Below are 16,544 nucleotides of genomic sequence, written 5' to 3' on the forward strand. Positions count from 1 at the left end.
TCCCAAACAAGGCAGAAAGCTTCAAATCTCCTTTTGCACTGGGTTGGAATTGCGCAAGTTAAATACGATTGTACTGTGTTTCCAATTAACACTGATGCTAAATTGTTCAAATGTTCTTATAGAACATCCTTCAAATTTACACCAAAATACATACAATTAGAGCAAACTGGTTTTATTAAAACATGATTAACTGCTAATTCCTTCAGCCACATATTAAATGTAATTCATCATACTAATCTTAAAGAGTCAAAGGCACTTTGCGTTGTTTGATGTGACAAAGCCCTTTGACAAATTGGAATGGGATTCTCTTTTAAGGTCTTAGAATTTATGGGAATTGACAAGTGATTCAAATATAAATATATTTATATAAAAATAGCCAGACACGCATCAGAGCTAACAGATAGGACTCTGATGCTTTTCAAGCAAATAAAGGAACAAAACGTGGCTGTCCATCGTCGCCAATGTTATTAGCCAAGGTTTCCATTGCCAAGGCAAACACGTTACACAATAATCCTAACGCTACTGTTGGTGAAACACATTAGCTAATTTATTTGCAGATGACATTGTGTTAATGATCTTGAACCTAAATGAAGTTATGCCACACGTAATGAATGTACCGTATTTTTCGTCCCATAGGACGCTCCGTCCCATAGGACGCACCTAGTTTTTTTTTGGGGGGGGGGGAAACCTAACCAGGTCGAGGAACAGCGGGATGGCGGCGCTGCGCCTCCCTGCTGTCCCCCGAGCTTGTGGGGCTGGCCAATGTCTGCCCAGCGCGAGGGGCGCTCTGCTTCAGGGCGTCCCGCCCACCAGGCGGCAGTCTGCTATCCACAGCGTGGGGAGCCCTGCGGGGATCTCCCGCAGGGTTGCCTAGGCTGCGGATGTGTTCCCGAAGCACCGGGCACTCTGCTTTCAGGGCGCCCGGCGCTCCGGGAAGCAGGCTGCTATCCGCAGCCTAGACATCCCTGCGGGATCTCCCGCAGGGTTGCCTAGGCTGCGGATGTGTTCCCAAAGCGCCAGGCGCTCTGCTTTCAGGGCGCCCGACGCTCCGGGAAGCAGGCTGCTATCCACAGCCTAGACATCCCTGCGGGACCTCCCGCAGGGCTGCCTAGGCTGCAGATGTCTTCCTGAAGCCTGGAGAGCGAGAGGGGTCGATGGGTACCGACCCCTCTCGCTCTCCACACTTCAGCGAAAGCCTGCATTTTAAAAAATCACCAATACTTATTAATATTACACATTGAGATCAAGGAAAAAATCATTCTTGCATCTATAAATTCAGACAAAAAGAGGGTATCAAAAACCATGCTGTACGATGCTGCACATTTTTATGAACGTGGGGCTACCTTTGAAGGTGACTCAGAATCTGCAACTAATCCAAAATGCAGCAGCTAGACTGCTGAATTGGAGCAGCCACCAGGACCATATAACATCGGTCCTAAAGGATCTACATTGGCTCCCAGTCCGTTTCCGAGCACAATTCAAAGTGTTGGTGTTGACCTTTAAAGCCCTAAATAGCTTTGGCTCTGTATACCTGAAGGAGCGTCTCCACCCCGATTGTTAAGCACAGACAGAGATCCAGCTCTGAGGGCCTTCTGGTGATTCCCTCGCTATGAGAAGTGAAGTTATAGGGCAAGAGACTGCGATCTACTCACAGAGGGAAAAACTGGCAGTGATCTACCCCCTTTTTGTGGGTAAGGTCAAGTTTGTTGAGCAATTTTTTAGGGAGGAGGGAGGCCCTGTTTTTGGGGGGTGCAGGACAAAAATGATCACGATCTACCTGTTGGACGTACCTGCTATAGGGTACCAGACAGAGGGCCTTCTAAGTAGCGGTGCCTACCCTGTGGAACACCTTCCCATTAGATATTAAAGAGATGACTTTTGGAGAACATCAAAAGACAGCCCTGCATACGGAAGTTTTAAATGTTTAATGCTTTATTGCGTTTTTATATTTTGCTGGAAGCCACCCAGAGTGGGTACCATATAAATATATTATTCTTATCCTTATTATTCTTATCAACGTATTAAGTATACAAAAAACAGAGGAATACGCATTCCAGGATTACCATTATACCACAATGCACCTCACATAAAAATATATAATTTCAATACTAAAAAGTAATACAATTTTTTTTATATAACAATGGAAATGTCTGGAAAAGCAAGACAGAACTTAAGAGGGCCTCAGTATTTAATTCATCCATCTCAAAAAACTAAATCAGTTAAGACTCCCTTTTTAAAACAAGGCATGCTTCTTTGTGGGTGGGTGGGATTGTAAATATATAAAAATTTCCTGCATACATCCAAGTGTGTGGGGGAGAAATGTACATGCAGTCTCGTATGTACGTATGCACACAAGCAAGAGCAAGCAAGCAAATGTGCGAGAGAGACAGACAGACAGACAGACAAACAAAGATGCATGGAAGTATGGTGTGGGGCACATTCCCCCACCCCCCAGTACTGGGGAATGCTCTGTTACTAGATAGCAACAGTGTTGTGTGTGAAATCCATACTGTGTGATCTCCGCAATTAGTACCAGCACAACGTACCGTATATACTCGAGTATAAGCTGACCCGAATATAAGCCAAGGCACCTAATTTTACCACAAAAAGTGGGAAAACTTATTGACTCAAGTATAAGCCTAGGGTGGGAAATGCAGCAGCTACTGGTAAATTAGGCAAGGATTATGTAACAAGTTGTGCTGGTGAGAAGCTACACAGCCAAATGAAAACAGGTTGAAAAACGTAAAAGCAAGATCTACAGTCTAAAACAACATCTGGTACAATTTCTACACAAAGAGAAGTTGCTGCCTTGTTTCTTCCATGAATCCAGTCTCTTTTACTATTAAGAAAAAACCCAGCTTACCTTGGTAAGAAGCTTACCTTGGTAAGAATCCAAGCTTACCTTGGATTCTGTCTCATTTGCAAACAGTTTCAGCAACATTAAGAAGCCTGGTGCAGGCAGTGCAGGCAGTGAAAATGAGCTAATTATGAGGTGTTCCGAAGCCCACGTAGGAGCCAGTCCCTAGACAGCTACTGCATTTTGTTATCAATTAACTGCTGAGGGACCTGTTGCCTGATCCTTCCAAAATCAATTTCGCAATTTTAAGAGGCATGGAATATGAAAAGTTTCCCTTCAAAGATCTGTGGAGGCTGTTCATGAGAAATCATCTGAAAGGACACAGCTGCCTCTGTAGGCATAGGAGCCGCGGTTGGGAGAGGCTCCTTTCTCGCCGCTCGTCCCTCCGCCTCACTCAAGTATAAGCCATGGGGGGCTTTTTCAGCATAAAAAATGTGCTGAATAGGTTGGCTTATACTCGATCTTAATGTGGGAGGTCAACTTTTCAGGGTTTGGTGGGTTAAGAAACAGTTATTGTGTCACGACACCTACAGCAGCCATATCGCATGATGCTAAACTTCAATGGCAGCCATTTTGTGACTGGTGCCCACAGCACTTTCTAAAAATTCAAAATATGCCTCCTGGTTCAACGAGGTCTGCGACTCCTGTATTGAATTTACAGAAAAGGCACACGGATCCTTAATTTTTCACGTTGCTAGCCGTTCCTTTCCCACCTCAAGTTAGAAATGAAGTAGTAGACAAAATGTAACAAGCCTGGTCTTTAGTACAGTACCCTGATAATGTTCCTCATGTTGCAGTGCCTCCCTGAGAAGTCCCTACCCCATTATTTGTGGGGTCCCTCAGAAGTCCTTACCCCATGCAAAGATTATGTAAGCTACTTGACTCTGGTGCCCACTGCCCAATTCAGAACCAACAGAGACACTTACTTGGTGGCAGATGTATCTCAACAATCCCTCATCTTCTGCTGCTTCCACCCGGGCTTCTCACACATTCGCGGCCAAGATATAAAACCAAAGGACCAACAGTGAGATAGGAGTCTTTGTGGGTCTGAGGTTGAGCAACTACATTCAGGAGGGAATTAAGGCACAACTGGCTTGACTGTCTCAAGAGATGGCAAAGCACTGATTCTCCAGAATCTCTGCCCAACATAGTAACATAATTTCCCCTCAAGATTTTATGTTTTTAAGGTTACTTACTACAAGTGGGATAACCTATTTCAAAGAACTACACACCTTTTCTCTTCAACAGGAGAAATGTAACCCAGCAGACTTCCTTAACGGAATACAGAAACTCAGGTGGCAAGAAGTATAGGTCTTTAATCTGCTACCACATAGCAAATGCAAAACACACTGAGGTATCACGTCCAACAAAGACACCTGGTAGTTGTGCAACTGAAACAACTGCACTCTGTGACAAGGACACTGCAAGCTCCACTGCCCCAGAAATTGGTCAATCAAGAACCTGAGGCTAACCTGCAGAACACAGTTCCTATGAAAAAAGAGCACAAGATACAGCTGTGACGACCCAAGTAGAACCATGGGCACAGCCTCTAGTTGCTCAGAAAGAACCAAGCAGTGTCCTGGGAGTGCGGGAATGTAAAAAGACTATAGAAGCTCTACTGTGAGTTCCAGAAGCAGCCATCAATAAAACTGAATGACCATATCAACCTAGGGCTGCCAGAACATTGTTGTCCAATTGGAGAACAGCCACCAGTCTACTGAACATTTCAACAACACCACTCCCCAAAAAGATCTCCTGAGCTTATTAGAAATTAGGAGCAGCCTGTATCACTGCAGATTCTCCCATCTTTTCTGCTGTTGGGCCGTCTGCGAATGTAGTATCCCAGCTGCTGCCCTCTCTAGGACACAAAGAGTCACTGAAGTAGGGTCCTTGGAAGCCATTGCATCAAGTAAGGGTATAACACATGGGTAGGCAAACGAAGGACCCTGCGGGGGGCCTGATCCGGCCCAATCGCCTTCTAAATATGGACGGTCCTGGAATCAGCGTGTTTTTTACATGAGTAGAATGTGTCCTTTTATTTAAAATGCATCTCTGGGTTATTTGTGGGGCATGGGAATTCATCCATTCCCCCCTCCCAAAAATATATATATAGTTCAGCTCCCCACAAGGTCTGAGGGACAGTGGAGCGGCCCCCTGCTGAAAGTTTGCTGACCCCTGGTATAACACAAATGTTCTTGGTGAAGTGAATCCAACAGCTTTACAGGACATCTGGGAGGAAAACCAGTCGTGCACAAGGAAAAGGGGCAGTAGCAGTGCCTCACATCTGACTGAATCTCGCAGAATGAAGAGAGATCTGCTTCCCCGATCAACTACCACCATCCTACAGAACAGGGCCTGCCCAATATATTTCGGCACCTGAAGCAAGCCACAAAATGGTGGTTCCCCACCAGGGAACAGTGTTAGAAACTCAGGTATATGAGCTTGGCCCCAAATGGCTCCTTAAAACCAAGGTTACAGTGGCCAAATTGGAATGTCTAGTTTCCATTTTGAGGTACAACCACTCTAAAGTCTTGTTTTCAAATGATGGACTAACTGTGACTGATTATCAGTTAAACATCTGGCTTAGTTCAGATGACAACTTTGAGCTAGGTTAAGAGCTTTGAGAATTTAAAGAAGTTATTTGACCGAGGGACAGTCCAACCTCTTTCTCTTAATGGCGACTGCTCCTGCTTAGGATGCACAGAAAAAGGCAATTCAGTTCCTGAAATTCATTCTGACTGTGCAGATAAAATATAACTGATAGAATTCTACAGGATATGGTAGTGTGTGAAAACAGCCCAGATCCTATGATCCCCAATGGTGGACATGTCAGGCACCTTCCTGACACCAAAGCATCTTCACTTGGTCACAAATGGCCAATAGTCAGTTGCAAAATGCTAATTTTGAACACTGCCAGGGAAGGAGGAGTGAAGATCTATACGTTTACAAGGGGGAAGAAAGATCTACTTTGGGATCTGATGCCCCAAGGATCCTGCTCCCCTAGGCAGTCACTTCACTTTGCTTTATGGGTGGGCCAGGCCTGCTACAGAAACAGAGCGAAAGAGAGACGGAAGGAAATATACAGGAGGGATTTATTATTTTTTTAAAAGGCGACAATGTAAGAGGAAGGGTCAACAAGATAGTGGAGGGAGTAAAGAGCAGGGAAAAGAAGTGAGAGCTATAACAGAATGACAGGGTAAGGCTAACCCAGGAGTCAGTGTGGTGTAGTGGTTAAGAGTCACGTAATCTGGGGAACCGGGTTCGCGTCTCCGCTCCTCCACCTGCAGCTGCTGGGTGACCTTGGGCCAGTCACACTTCTCTGAAGTCTCTCAGCCCCACTCACCTCACAGAGTGTTTGTTGTGGGGGAAGAAGGGAAAGGAGATTGTTAGCCGCTTTGAGACTCCTGAAGGGGAGTGAAAGGCGGGATATCAAATCCAAACTCTTCTCTTCTTCTTCTTCACTGAAATTTTTCATCAGGGGGTTGGTCCACTGTCCCTCAGACCTTGTGAGGGGCCAGACTATATTTTGAAGGGGGGGGGGGAGAACAAATTCCTATGCCCCACAAATAGCCCAGAGATGCATTTTAAATAAAAGCACACATTCTACTCATGTAAAAACAAGCTGATTCCAGGACCGTCTGCGGGCCAGATTTAGATGGCGATTTGGCTGGATCCGGCCCCTGGGCTTTAGTTTGCCTACCCATGGGCTAACCAGACACCCATGCCAAACAAAGGGGGGGGGACAGCAAACACTACTGAAAATGCTTGCTAAATACACAAGAAAGCCAAATGCTGCTAAAAATCCAAACACACACCACAGAACAGAAAAAGGGGGAAAGGAGACACCAAATGCTACTCACTAATGAGAAATCAATGCAGAGGGAACAACAAACACTACTCACTAAAGCTTTCAAACCAAAGAGAAAGAGCTCTACTGAGAAGATAAAATAGAAAAATAAGGAACAAGCCTGAGAAGCCTTAGAGAGAGAAAAGAAGACAAATGATAGTTGAAGGCAAGCTTGAGCTTGCTTTGCAAAGGCAAAACAAACTTATTTTATTCAATAAATACACTTGGTGAAAGAGTAAGTGTAATGAAATCAAATAAAAAATAAAAAGATTAGCAATGAAAAATTATTAGTAAAAAACCTAAGGCGGATGGAGATTGCCACACTTAACATTATAAAACATTAAGACAACATTGAAGCATTATTCAAAAAGTAAGCAAGAAGTGGATTACACTGGAACAAGAAATAGCACAAAGGAATTTATAGGTCCTGCCCTTTCGCATTTTCAATTCACTGATGTTACAACCATTAAATAACCAGTATACTGTAGGCATGCTGAAGATCTAGAAAAAATGTCAGTACTGGCTATTCCTTACTTGCTCATCTCTGATACCACCAAGTTACTATCAGCAGGTGATGGATATGAATTTGCATAACAGCATCCTATCATTGGGGTGGGGAAGATTCTTCGGCTGTAGAGCTTTTACAATAACAGCCCAATTTCTCTGGAGCAAACATTGGAGACTCAGTCTGAATTGGCTGCAGGCTCACTAGTTTCAACATTTATTAGCTGATCAAGCCCTAAAGGCTCAAGGTAATAATAGAAGAAAAGTTATAGCTGATCCTAGGGCATAAGGGTAGGGGGTTAGTTTTTATTCTCTACACTAAACTCCTGAAAATCTCTACTGGGCCTTCATTGGAATTTAAGGGTAATTGGAAAAAAAAAATTTGCAGATAAATTTGGTAGCCGGCATCTTCACTGCACAAAAATGGAAAACATTAAAGGATTAAAATCTTGGCTCCAATAGTTCTTAAAATTCATATACGTCTTAATGTTGGACCTAAATTTCAATAAAAATGTATAAATACAAAAGCAAACAAACAAAAATCCCAAAAATTATACCAGCTGATGTTTCCAGTCTGGTTTCAGGTAAGCACTCCCTACATAAGGAACATTAAAGGTAAAGGGACCCCATGGAAACGCCGTTTACCTTCCCGCCGGAGCGGTACCTATTTATCTACTTGCACTTTGACGTGCTTTCGAACTGCTAGGTTGGCAGGAGCTGGGACAGAGCAACAGGAGCTCACCCTGTCACGGGGATTCAAACCACCGACCTTCTGATCGGCAAGTCCTAGGCTCTGTGGTTTAACCCACAGTGCCACCCGCGTCCCATAAGGAACATTACAGCAGTTTAATCTGGATATATCCAGTAGATGTGTGGCCACAGCCAGCTGTGCTTTCTCCAGATAGTTGGTTTGCCAGTTGCAGTCCTAAGAGGCTAAAGGCACCCCTAGCCACTTGAGGTCACCTGATTCAGAAATAGCCCTAAATTGCATACCTGACAACTCTGTACAAAACAAGCTGCAACTCTCCATCCACATCAGTGGTCTTCCCAAACAATATTTTATCTTATCTGGATAAAACTGACACCAGTTTTAACTTTTTGCCTGCCTCCCAGGGATTAAAATTAGATAATCCATGTGATTAGTGATCTGCAAACCTTTGGATGACCTCTCTTGGAAGTTTCATGTAGGAATTTAAAAGTACGGGAGACTGGTTGGAATCCTGAGGCACCACAAAGGCCAATGGCCTTTGGGTGTTAAAAGTTGTCAATTAACACTATCTTCTAAACATGGCATAGTCAACCTCGGCCCTCCAGATGTTTTTGGCCTACAGCTCCCATGATCCATAGCTAACAGGACCAGTGGTCAGGGATGATGGGAATTGTAGTCCCAAAACATCTGGAGGGCCAAGGTTGCCTATGCCTGTTCTAAACCTCCCCCTGCCAAAAAGGGAGGCTATATGCTGTAACACAGCCTCTCTCAACATTGGATCCCCAGATGTTGTTGGACTATAACTCCCAGCATGGCTAACGGTCAGGCATGGGGCAAGATGTCCAAGAACATCTGATTGAGAAAGGCTGCTGTAGTCTATGTTGACTGGCAAGAAGGAAATTTATTTGTAGCATTCATTAGGCAAAACCTTGTTAATACCCCCATTGAGAAAACACTGGTGCCCTGCATAGGATACTATTCACATCTTAAAACTATGGACACCTGTATTCAACACAGACATGGAGGGATGTGCAAAACACATCAGCTAAAGCAAGCTCAGGAATGGTTTTTCCCATGACCAATGATGAAAATAGCTCCTATTGCTCACTTTATAAGATGCATTCCTGTGCATGCCTGCTTGAGAGTATAGGCAACTCCCAATTTACGCAGGACTTATGTTGGAAGGCTCTGCACGTTTATGTGAAACGCCATTGGAAAAGCCTGCAAACACCCTCTAAACCCTTGAAAAAACAGCAGCACTTACCAGATGCCAAACTTTGCCACAATTGCTCCCTCCAAACCTTTTTGCTCAAACTCAAACTCTCCACAGGCCTCAACGGTCAATGCAAGGGCTCCTGGGGTTGCAATTGCAAAAGCTTGTGGGATTGCTAGGCGCTGTTTTTGCAACTTTTTCACGCTTTCTAGGCTCTTTTGGGGCCATTTATCAAGTGACTTCTGGGTTCTGCCCAGTTGCGCATCAATCTGACATGTGTAATTTGGTTGTTGCCTACAACCTCAATTAAAATGAATGAGATATACATCTGGATAAACAAGCATATATGATTGCTGTGAGAAAAGCATTTGTGAGGGCCAACTGTAGCACAGCATAATGGTGGGTAGATATAGTGAAGTTGATAACACAGAAGCAGGCAGGTCATATCGCAAATGCAGAATTCATAAAAATAGAAAAGGTAAGCTACTTAGGTGAAAAGTGGTTGGGTGTAGAACCAAATTTGTAGACTACACATTAAAAACCTTGCACTGAAAATCAGAAAGCTTTAGCTTTTATTACACAGGCCCACCAAGAGCCTGGTTCAGGGGGTACTGATGTAGCGGGTTGCAAATTAGGAAGATCTGGAGTGCAGGAATTCATTAAGAACTCTTTGAATACATGCCTACTTTTTGTTTAATGGGACTTACTCCTAGAAGTAGGTGCAGGATTGCAGTCTTGGCTTTGCTAGGAAGGGGCACAAGAATGAAAATATCAGTATCAAGGCAAAACACAACATAAAGTTGTTTTATAAAAGAGGTGTATATAAAAATCAAATAAAAATTTTAACAGAACTTTTTTTTAAAAATGAGCAATTAGGAAGAATACTGCCTTTCCAAAATGAAAGCAGATTACTCTGCTTTCCTCACTTCCCCAATAACTCATTTTAGGAATAAATGCCCACTGCACGACAAACTGAGAGTAAGCAGGTGAATACAAGTGGACCTTACACATCCTGCTAAACATACAATAATCAGGCCAGATTAATATAGGTTAGCCTTGAAGCGGAACTGTGCTAATATGGGGAGAGATGGGAAGAAAAACATGACCCTTCATAGTACAAAGATGCCTCACTCTGGATAAGGGAGCCAAATTTTGACGCCAATGATACAAATACTAGGGTCCCTTTTGCAGCCATTTTATGCCTCCTATATTTTCACAGCAGACATGTGGTGTAGCTTAGATTGAGCAAGCAACTTGCAGGAAGTGAGCAAAAACAGTGAGTTAAATGAGTTCAAAATGTGAACCTGCACGTGCTCAGAGTATTTCGTTGATGTAGCAATCAAATCATGTAGGGTGGATACATGCTTAATTGGTTTTGTGCATGATTTTTATTACTAATGGCTTATCCCTTTTTTTGTCTATGAATGTTATACTACATTTCTGAACAATCAAATGTCTATTTTTTACTATTTTTAAATTTAAAAACATTATCAAGTTGCCTAAATGTTTCGTTCTTGTTTTTATTCTTGAGTTCCTTGTAAGATTTAGACTTGGCATTGTAGAACAGGATTCTTGTGCCTTTAACAGCTGTGTGGCAGGCAGAAATTAAACTGGGTAAGCCTTTGATATGGGAATGCAACCACTGGGAAAACTTTACCTGTTGATAAAAAGGTAAAGGGACCCCTGGCCATTAGGTCCAGTCATGACGGACTCTGGGGTTGCGGCGCTCATCTCGCTTTATTGGCCGAGGGGGTCATGTGGCCAGCATGCTTCTGGCGAACCAGAGCAGCACACAGAAACGCCGTTTACCAGAGCAGTACCTATTTATCTACTTGCACTTTGACATGCTTTCGAACTGCTAGGTTGGCAGGAGCAGGGACCAAGCAGCGGGAGCTCACCCCATCACGGGGATTCGAACCTCCGGCCTTCTGATCGGCAAGTCCTAGGCTCTGTGGTTTAACCCACAGCGCCACCCGCGTCCCTTTACCTGTTGATAGGTAAAAGGTAAAGGACCCCTGGACGGTTAAGTCCAGTCAAAGGCAACTATAGGGTTGCGGCACTCATCTCGCTTTCAGGCCGAGGTAGTCTGCATTTGTCCACAGACATGTGGCTAGCATGACTAAACCGCATCTGCCGCAATGGAACACCATGATAGAAACTAGAGTGCACGGAAAAGTCGTTTACCTTCCCACTGCTTGCACTTTGACGTGCTTTTGAACTGCTAGGTTGGCAGGAGCTGGGACTGAACAATGGAAGCTCACCCCGTCGCGGACATTCGAACCACCCACCTTCTGATCAGCAAGCCCAAGAGACTCAGTGGTTTAGACCCCAGTGCCACCCGCGTCCCTACCTGTTGATATTGTGCATCTCTGACATCTTATTACCTGTGCAGAGCCCCTGACATCTTAGGGGGCTCACCTGCAAAAGGGGGCACAAGTTTTCATGAGACATAAAATGCAAGCAAATGTGTCTCTTTTGCAAGTGCAGCAGAGGACTGAATCAACATACAGCATACTGTTGGCATCGCTGATGGGTGGGATAGCTCAGTTGGCAAGGCGTGAGACTCTTAATCTCAGGGTTTGAACCCCACAATGAGCAAAAAGATTGCAGGGGTCCAACTAGATGACCCTCATGGTCTCTTCCAACTCTACTATTCTATGATTAGAAATGGAATTGTAAAATCTTACTGGAGCAGTGATGAGAGCAAAAAAAAATCCATTAGATTCTGGACAGAAACTGTTAGGTTTCTTATGCTCAGCTGTGGGTTCTTTTGGACAAAAGACTTCTTTTAAATCCAGCTTCAAGCCTTGGGCAGGGTGGAGTGGAGAACACGGCTTTGCTTGGACAGGTAGATGACAAAATAAACTGCAAAAAGCATTTGGAGCTTTGCTCAGATTACTGGGATCTTCAGGGTTGCTCAGGAGAAGAGTTCCATATTATTTAAGAGGCCCTCATTTTTCATAATACATGGTGATTGGCACAAGGTCACTCAGTGAGCTTCGTGGCTCTCAACACCAAAGTCCTCGCTGCCATTGGTTCTTAACTCAGTTGGGCTTACTTCTTTTTATACATACATAGGATTGTACTATGTACCAATGACTGCTGCTCTGAGGCAGCACCAGGCAATTTTTTAAGCAAATTGTTTTTGTTATTTAAACATGCATTGATTTTTGTATAAAATCATGGGAATAGTGATAAATTATACCCATTATAAATCAGTTTATACAGCTAAAACAAGAAGAGACCAATCAAACAAAATCAATTGCCAAGTACCAATGAAGGAATCAAATCCAAGCCTTTGTAAGCAAAACAACACCTGAGTTCTAATATTTCACATTTTTGTTAAACAGACCAGTTTAATATGCTCTACAAAAGAACTGTATAAAGAATGTCACACTTTTAAAGCAGACAGATGTTAGCTATATGCTCTAGTTTTAAAAGTCCTTTTGATTTCCATTCCCATCACATTTTAGCAATTACACACCCCTCCTTTGTCGTGTTTTCATTGTGAACTCATGGGGCACGATGCACTTTATGGGCAATCCTCAGGTCAGCTCATAAGTTTACTGTTTACTGAATACCATCTAACAGCTGCACAGCAAATGCTGTATTTCAAGAAGAACCAATCTATTAATGCACTGTACATTAAAGCAATTTAGTATTACAAAGATTCAGCAAGTGTGCACCTCTGATACCTTCAATAGAGTCTATTTCCCCACTTCCATGCCTTTTAATTAGGTGACCCAAAAGCCCTAGGTTTCAAAACCCTAGGAAGTCGGTCTCTCTGATCAATTGCCCCAGACTGGCTTGCGCATCCCTAGGAATGCAGAAACCCATGCACGTGGCAACGCGAAATAAAAGAGCGAGCTATTATTGGCTTTTAATTCCCTAGCAAAAAATAAATCTAAAACGTTTCAGTCCTAGGAGATGCAAGACGGTGTGGCCCCTTCCCCTCTGGGGGGGAAAAAAACCCCAGCATCTGCTGCGTTGTGAAGCAGCCCCGGAGGCATCCTTTGCAATCCCATTTCCCCAGTGGAGCTGCGACCGAGGCTTTTCCTTCTTGCCAGAAGGACATCGGGCCAAGCTGGCGATGTGCGGGCGGGCGGGCGGGGTTTGGTTGGTGGGTGGTCAGGAGAAAAGGTCTTCCCAGGCCAATCGCCCCCCTTCACAGCCAGGCTTAAGCCGAGGAGGGAGCGCGCCCTAGGAGGGCTGATTGCATCCCTTTCCTATAAGCCGAGCGCACCGCATCCCCAACCGCACAGCGCTCCCTTGGTGGGGAATGAATCAAACATGGCTTCCTTCCCTGCCCATACGTTCCCGGAGTTGCATCCTCGCCCCCTCCCTCCCGCAGCCCAGGCAAGAAGCGGCGGCGGCGGCGGCAGCTGCTGCCTCCGGCCAAGGGAAGCCCTCGAGCGGGCGACCCCACGACCGGGTCCCGAAGCCGAGGGAGGAGAAAAGCCTCCCAGCGCGCCCCGGCCCCCGAGACCCTCCCAACTCCGGGCCCCGGTGCCACTTCTGACCCTTTCTTCCCGAGTTACGTCTCCCGCAGAGGCGGAGCAGGAAGGCGCCCCGACCCCGGCGCGGTCGCGGGGAAGCGGCCGGCCCCGGGGGGCGTCTTTCTGGGGTGGGGGGTGCGAGGGGGCGCCGGAACCCCCCGAGGCCGGGAAGGAGAGGAGGCGCCTGAGGGGGAAAAGCGGCTCCGGGCCTCGGCAGGCGGGACCCGGAGACCCCCCCCCGGGAGACGGGCGCGCGGGAAAGAACGGCAGGCGCGCCCCCGCCCCGCAACCCCTGAGGGGAGGCCGGCCGCCCTCCCGCCACTGACCTGCTGCTGCTGCTGCTGCTGAGGCGCGCTGAGGCGGGGGCCTCGCTCTTTCTCTCTCTCGGCCGCCTCGTCTTCCCTTCCCGGGCGGTGGGCTCCTTCTTCCCCGGCCGCCCCCTCCTCCCCCGAGCAAGCGAGAGAGCCAACGGGCCGCCGACAGACCGACCGAGGCGAGCGAGCGTCCCCTTTGGTCTCCGCCTCCTGCGCCTCACCGCCGCCGCCGCCGCCCCCCCACCCCGCAGCCCAAAACCAGCGCGAAAAATGCGCCGCTCTGATTGGCCGGCGCCGCCTTCGCGCCGCAACTCCCGAAGCGGTTCATTCAAACCAGCCGCGCGAGCCGGAGGGGAGGGGCGCGCACGCGGCGCCCTCGGGTGGGAGGGAGGGAGGGGAGGGAGGTGGACCCGATTCGGAGGCAGGACGCGAGCGAGCGAGCGAGCGAGGGAGGGAGGGGAATCGCGCGCTGACCTGCCCACAGCTCGCGATCCGGAACCCTTAAATACTTGCCTGGCTTTATATATCCGTACACACCCATAAGGCTCTTAGTCCAGAAAACAGTAGCAAAATCCCTTTTGAATTATAATGTTATAGATATAAATAGACAGATAGGTACTGTAACATAAGAAACCATAACAAAATCCGTTTTATATGGAGCCCTTTCATAACGTTCCAGAGCCTTTCGCAGCATTAAAACGGTATTAACAAGAACATAAAAACGGCTGGGAGGTTTTTAACGTATTTATTACCCCCCTTGGTTTTAATGCATCTATGTGGGGTGGATTCGTTGGTTGGTTGCAAGTTGCTTTGGGTTGCGTCAGGCAAGAGAAACAAATTTAAATAACAACAACAGCATCCTTATAAAAAATAGTATTAAGATAGCATTCATTATAAGCAGCCAAAAAGGAGTTGCTTGATTAATGGTGCAAGCCTAGAGTTGGAAGGAACCTTCAGGGTCTTCTAGTCCAACCCTCTGCAACGCAGGAGTCTCAGCTAAAGCATCCATGACAGATGGCCATCCAATCTCTGCTTTAAAACTTTCAAGGAAGGAGAGTCCAGTTTATCAGCTCCAGAGGGAGTCAGTTCCACTGTTCAACAGCTCTTACTGACCAAAGTTCTTCCTGATGTTTAGGAGGAAATTCCTTTCTTGTAACTTGAATCCATTGAAAGGAGAAAGGAGAAAACAAGCTTGCTCCATCTTCTGTAATGGATGCTTAGGAATGGTGCAAGGAACGCCATGGGAAGAAGGCTCAGAGCCCAGGGCAGGGGCAAAACTAGGTTTTATTTCACCTGGTCAAAGACCCAGGTTGGCACCGCACACAGGCTGGGAGCCTCAATGGTGCCCCTTTGCAGGCTTCACCTGGGGCAAAAATCCCAGAAAGCCTCCTGTTATGTACTGAGTTGAATAGGATCCAAAATGCAGCAGTCTGATTGGTCCTAGAACAATAGGATCCAAAATGCAGCAGTCTGATTGGTCCTAGAACAATAGGATTCAGAATGCAGCAGTCTGATTGGTCCTAGAACCATAGGATTCAGAATGCAGCAGTCTGATTGGTCCTAGAACAATGCAGCAGTATGATTGGTCTCATGGAACTTTGAAGTGTCAGGCATAGCTCTAATGGCTTTAGCCCAAACGTAGCAGAGTTTTCCTGCACAGCGAAGAAGCTAGTTGAGGTGGAAATGACTAGTCAGCTAGACTCAGAATAACTATTTACAGGATTTATTAAAAGGAAAAATAAAACCAGCAGAGTTTCTGCATACAAAACAAAGCAAAATAAATCCTTTCTTTCTCTCTCTCTTAACCATACACAGCACTCCTACTCCTAACTCCTAACACACCTCAAACATCACACTGTGCTAGCAATCCCTAGATAACAGAGTTGAGTGCTGGTCGTTAACCAATCAGAGTAAGTAGTTTCTAGGTCAAGCAGACCTTGGCTTTCTGCCAAATTGACACTGCCTTGAGTTAATTGTGTGAAGCCAGAATCTGTAAGTTTCCCATGAGAACCAATTAACAGAAACTCAACATGGTCCGCAGGAGCCACCCAATCCAGCTCGAGGTGGAAGTGAATCAACAACCTGATTGGCCTACAGGAGAATCCCGGAATTAGCCAGTCATGTGCAGCCCATTGCATAAATAATGTATATAAAGCAGATATTGTGGGGGAACTTCCATTCCTCCTCACCGCCATGAGCTGAATAAAGAGCATGAAATCCACTCTCGACTCAGAGTATATTTCACCTCCCCACCCCCAATAGCTATGGTTCTGCCCGGGAAGCGATGGTGGGACAAAAATGAGTAGTCAGAAGGAAAAGAGGGAGAAGACTTGGAAGAGGTTATTGAAAGCTGCAGAGGTAACAGGGCTTGGTGAGCCAGGAAAGTCGAGAGAGAAGGGAGAAGTCCTGAATCGGAGGCTGAAGCAGGTGAATGGCAGGAGGGAGGTCAAGAGGCAGAGGTGAGTCTGGCTGGTGAACAGTCAGGGGTGTCTCCATCTCCTGCTGCAACAAGCTTCCCTCCCCCTGACTCCCAGAACCAGGAGAGGCATGAAATGGGCAGAGCAAAGACAGGCTGCACACAGACAACAGTCTCTGATTGCTTGG

Source organism: Podarcis raffonei, chromosome 5, assembly GCF_027172205.1.
Source record: "Podarcis raffonei isolate rPodRaf1 chromosome 5, rPodRaf1.pri, whole genome shotgun sequence".
NCBI lineage: Eukaryota > Metazoa > Chordata > Lepidosauria > Squamata > Lacertidae > Podarcis > Podarcis raffonei.